We start from the raw sequence: 6,000 nt of genomic DNA, 5'->3' as shown, positions 1-6,000 counted from the left end.
TTCGTGGACTTAAAATATATCTGCAATTAAACAGAAATAACAATAATAATTATGTCCTTTTTGTAATTCTCCCCATGTCTCCCTCTAAGGCTAGGTCTACTCTACTGCAGTAAGTTGACCTACATTATGCAACTCCAGGTACGTGAATAATGTAGCTAGAGTCAACATAGCTTAGGTAGACACTCTCCCATCAACTTATCTTAATTTTCTCGTGTGGGGTGGAGTAGCAGAGTCGACTGGAAAGCAGTCTGCAGTCGATTTGGCAGTAGACCCACTAAATTGACCTCTGTGCATTGATCTCTGGAGCGTCTATCCAGGAGGTAATGTAGACATAGCTTAAATGACTGATATTACATTATTCTTAAATTCATGTTAGCAAACAAACTTTGTTTGGGAATTTTCTTATTTTTGCTCAATTAAACACCGTGTACTCAGCTGAATTCAGGAGAATCCTGATTCATCAGACCCTCTTCACTCCCTCAGAGGTGATCTTGTCCTGAGAGTGACAGGGAGTGGTTTGCTCCACAAAAGTATCCCTGTTCCTTACAGTGTCTATTCATCCATCTGCAACTTTGATGCTCTAGACCTCCCAATTTTTTTTTTTTTTTATGTTTAGGCTTTGGATTTTCAGTCTCATTTTTTTAACCTCTTTTTTAAAAAAAAAAAAAAAACTTTATCCCACTTTTCCAGCCTAAAATTGTGGAAAGGAAAGTACGAAAAGTGGGAGAAAGTTTGCTTTTCTCTCACAATTTACCATGCAAAGAGTAAGAAGTGAAAATTTTATATCCAAGTGAAATGAAAAGCTTCATTTTCTTTTGAAAATTTCTCATGAAAAAGTGAAAAGACATAATTGAAAAAAACAATTTTCCCATTAAATATTTTGATTCTAATCAACCATTTTATTTTATAGTGATATTCTTTTCAAAAGAAAATGTTGCTTTAAATGAAAGGAAAAACTTAATTTTGATTGACATTTTCAGATAAAAAATTGAAACACTGTGTTAAAAAGCCCCCCAAAACAGATTTTCCCATTTGCAATCTGTTGATATGTCTTGCAAAAGGATGTCAATCGACTCTAAAAACCTTGACCATAAAGTATGGTTTCAGGTTGGAGTGTGAGTAGTTGGAGAGGATGGCTTTGAAGGTAGAGCACTAGATGCTTGGGAGCTGGGTTAAATTTCTGCTCTGCAACAGACAACTTCTGTGACTACAGATAACTGATACCTCTTCTCAGTCTGGGATTTTCAAGGCAGAAGAAGGTTAGGTGTTCACCTCTGCTGATCATTGTTGGGAGCTGGATGCTTAAACTCCTCAGGTCCTTTGACAATTCCTGCCTCTGCTCCTCCTCTTGGGATCTTGGGATTAGCAATAGTTTTCCTACATTGCAGGAGTCTGGGGAGGTTAATCTATTAAGGATTTTCAGGCACATGGGCACCGTGATGATTGGGGCCATGGCAAGTAATTACGTGAAGAACTTGGGTGGAAACGAATGAAGGTAGGGGCATCGTCCATCACTCCCTCATCTAGACTTCAGAGACTCCAGAGGCTGCTGCATCTCTTAGGCTGTTGCGGAAGTTTCAATAGAAACATATCAGTGTCTACTGACTGAGATGAAAGACCAGAGCCATTAGTTAAAAGCCTGTAGCAGATGTACTCAGTATGTGCTCTAGCCAGTAGAGAGGCGCCTCATTAGCTCAGCGTGGGCTACACCTTAATCTGTTGTGAAGTAAGTCACCTTTAAGCATTTTAGGATCTTAGTGTAAATGGGAACTGCTCTCAACTTTCAGGAAATTAGGTGCCCAACTGCACTGGAACAACTTACCAAGGTTGTGGTGGATTCTCCATCACTAACAGTTTTTAAATCAAGATAGATTTTTTAGAAAAAGAAAAGCCTACTTTAGAAATTATTTTGAGGGAATTATCTGGCCTCTTCTGGTCTTAGAATGTATGACTCCATGTAAAATTCTGAAATGGGCCTTCTGAGAAAATTCCAGTCTAATGTTATTCAAAAGCTTAAAAGGATAAAAGATTCTAATTGAAAGAAATCCATGGTGGGAATTTCACTCTGGTTTTATCCGTAGATCTGGAAAATTCTCTGGTCCACTTCCTATCTCCAATCTGCCCCAGAGAAAAATGCATTTTAGGTTAGTCACGTGAAGGTCTCAGACAGTGATGACAGTAGTGGGTCTGTGGGCTGTTATCTTCCTAACTGACTTAAGCTCTTCTGAAATCCCCAGCAAATACCTATAAACCCCTTTAGAATAGAAAAAAAGATCTATCATTAAAAAATGTTATCTCTGCAAGTACATCTCGCCTTCCTTGTCAGCATGGTCCCTATGCATCTTCCCCTACAATAATGATGCATATCCTGGTGTTACCTCCTATAAGCTGCTATGTCTGTCATCCCAGAGTCGGCCACCTGCATACGATCGCTTGTGATCTCAAAGCTGATCTTTGCTTTCCCTACAGGCAGGGGAAGGGGATCTGGAGCCATAGAGTAACAGCAGCAGAAAACATCCGCTTATATTATATTTTCCCCCTGTGCCAAGGCTGGAGCTGGGATCAAAGAATCTGTGAAATCTGCTTTAGCTCTATTGAGCAGAATCAAGAGAGTTTGTGCTTTGGAGATCAGGGGATTCTGTCTGAAGGGGAGTCAGTTTAGTGTCATCTGTGAACATGCTGAAGGTGCAATCCAGCCCATCAATCAGATTATTAATGAAGATGTTGAAGAAAATCATCCCTAGGACCTACCCCTGTGGCACTTCACTTGATACCAGCTGCCAACTAGACATGGAGCCATTGATCAGTACCCATTGAGCTTGATGATCTAGCCAGCTTTCTATCCACCTTATAGTCCATTCATCCAATCCATACTTCTTTATCTTGCTGTCAATAATACTGTGGGAGACTGTATCAAAAGATTTGCTAAAGTCAAGGTATATCAGGTCCACCACTTTCCCCATATCCACAGAACCATTTATCTCAACACAGAAGGCAATCAGGTTGGTCAGACATGACTTGCTCTTAGTGAATCCATGTTGACTGTTCCTGATCACCTTCCTCTCCTCCAAGTAGTTCAAAATGGATTCCTTGAGGACTTGGTCCATGATTTTTCTGGGGACTGAGGTGAGGCTGAGCTGAGGCTATAGGTCCCCGGATTCTAGTTCTTTCCTTTTTTAAAGATGGAAACTATATTTGCCTTTTTCCAAGACCTTCCCTGATTGCCATGAGTTTTCAGAGATAATGGCCAATGGCTCTGCAATCACATCAGCCAACTCCCTCTTACACCATTTTCCCTCTTACACAGCTCTGGAGAAGAAAGAAGTTAATTGGCTTGCCCAAAGTCACAGAAGAAGTCCCTGGAGGATGAGGGAAGTGAACCCAGTTCTTGATACTGCGAAGCTATGACCTTAGACACTGGATGATCCACCCGATCTCCATGAAGTCAATTTTATCCCTGCAAGAGTGATTTGTGATTTTGGATGCCTCTGTTCTTGGGAGACCAGCTTCCGACCCCTTAAACAGCTCTGATTTTCAGAAAGTGCTGAGCACTAGCCTTCTGAAAATCAGGCCCCTAGAAGATGTCTCAAATTGAGCATCTCACAGTCACTAATCATGTTTGAAAATGTTGGCCATTATTCTTATGAATTCTTTGCCCACCTGCAATTAGCATATTACAGAATATTTGAATAGATCAATGAAAATAGGCTAATATTTCATGGGTCCTTTCCTCCTCCTTATGTACATACATGGCTTTTATGTCTTCCTTAAATAATCTACCATCAACCTGTCTTAATAAAGTTCAGACATTGCTTTTGTAGAGGACTGGATATAGGGTGACCAGACAGCAAGTGTGAAAAATCAGGACATGGGGTGGGGGGTAATAAGAACCTATATAAGAAAAAGACCCAAAAATCGGGACTGTCCTTAGAAAATTGGGACATCTGGTCACCCTAACTGGATATACTAGCATTGACATATTATTTATATTTCTACCTTAACATGTAAAACAAAGCTTCCCTTTAGTTGACTTTTCCCCCTCATTTGATATAAAACTGGGTGCCTAAAGATGTAAATAGATGCCTAGTGGGGGTTTCAAAAACACATAGGTGCCTAAACCTTAACAAATCTCATTTTAGGAATTTAAAAAAGATGGGCAAACATAACTATTTTATATTCATGGATAGATCATTTTATAGACTGGGAAACTGAGACACAGGGTGGTGTGGTCACATGATAAAGACGATGTAGTGGGACAGACATGGAGCTGAAAATAACCCAGACCCCCAGATCTCTGAATTCCTCCCAGAGCCAATAGTATCCAAGAGTCCTGACTCCAAACACCACCTCTTCTAAATATGACATCCACTCCACAGCCAAGAACTCAACAACCCAGGACTCATGACTCCCAGACCCCTTTCTCTAGCCACTAGAATCCCCTCCCCTCCTAGAGCCTGGGAGAGAACATAGGAATCATGATGCCTAGCATCCTGTTTTAACCATAGTATGAACTGCACTTCCAGAGGCAAGAACTGAACAACCTCAAAATAATTTCTGGTCCCCTTCTCTAACCACTAGATCCCACTCCACTTCTAGAACTTTAGGCAGAACCTAGGCCGCTACTCTAAACACTAACCTGAAACCATTTCTGCTTTATCCCCTACAGAATATATTCATTAACTTGATACGTATGAGATACAGAAAGCCTCGTGAGGTTTCAAAATTTATTTTTAGTCTGAACTGGGATGAAGGCAAGACCTTGCAAAATGAATAAATAATTAAATATAAGAGCCCTACCATAGAATAGGAAATATCTCACCCTCCCACATTACACTATCCCCTCCGCTTGCAGAAACCAGAATTAACTACAGGAGTACATGAGCTTCTGACAGTAACCCCAAAGAATGCTCACATTCAGGCTTTAATAAATTATTTGTAGAGTTCTGATTTCATAGCCACTAGATCCCACTCATTCCTGGAAATGGCATGGAACCCAGAAGTCCTGACTAATTTTCTCAGGCTTTAGCTTCTTCTTCAGCTTTCTCCCCCAGTGCCATGAACCCGACCCAGGAGTCCTAAGACTTCCTTTGCTTCACAGGCCAGTGAAATAGCCACTTCTTTCTAAGTACGTCAAATACCCTCCTTGTACCACCCTCAAAATAGTTGGCACAGGAGGGTATTTCCAAAGCCAGTTGAGTTTCCATGCCTCAAAGAAACACATAAAGAATGGAAACGCTCCATGAATTTTTTAATGACTCCCCTTCAGATGGAATCCCCTGATCTCCAAAGCACAAACTCTTTTGCTCCTGCCCAATAAAGCTAAAGGGGATTTCAGAGATTGTTTGATTCTAGCTCCAGCATTAGCACAGAGGTGAGATAAAACTTTAGACTGAATGTTCTAAGAAGGCCCATTTCTGAATTTAACATGGTTTCATGGACTATAGGACCAGAAGGGGCCTGAGAACTTCCCCCAGAACAATTCTTTTAGAAAAAAAAAAAAACAACAGCCTATCTTGATTTGAAAATGGCCAGGGATAGAAAATCCACCATGATCTTGGGAAATTGTTCCAACAGGAGATGGGCAGCTAACTCCCTGGGAGCACCTTAAACACTCTCCATTTACAATAAGATCCTAAAATGTTGCCACTTCACACAGATGAAGATGTAGCCCAGGCTAAAATAATGAAACTCTTTCTTCCTCTCTATTGGCCAGAGGACATGGAGAGCACATCTGCTACAGCCTTTGAGCTGATGGTTTGGGTTTTTTTATCTCAGCCAGTAAATATTCGTGTTTATTTTGAGAGGTTCTGAGTTCAACCCTTGTAGATGTCCCTCTCAAAATTCCATAGCAGCTGTGGCAAATTGCCAGCACTATTATGATGGGTCCTACGCTTTCTCTTCTTTGGGGGGGGGGGGTCAGGGCATCATTTTTTGCCCCTGAATTGGAATATTAATTGCCCCACTAGTGTCCTAGAGGAGGGGAGTGGAGAAGGAGGGACC

This window comes from Gopherus flavomarginatus, chromosome 11, assembly GCF_025201925.1.
Source record: "Gopherus flavomarginatus isolate rGopFla2 chromosome 11, rGopFla2.mat.asm, whole genome shotgun sequence".
Taxonomy (NCBI): Eukaryota; Metazoa; Chordata; order Testudines; family Testudinidae; genus Gopherus; species Gopherus flavomarginatus.
The sequence above is the reverse complement of the archived record's forward strand: the minus strand, read 5'-3'. Positions refer to the sequence as shown.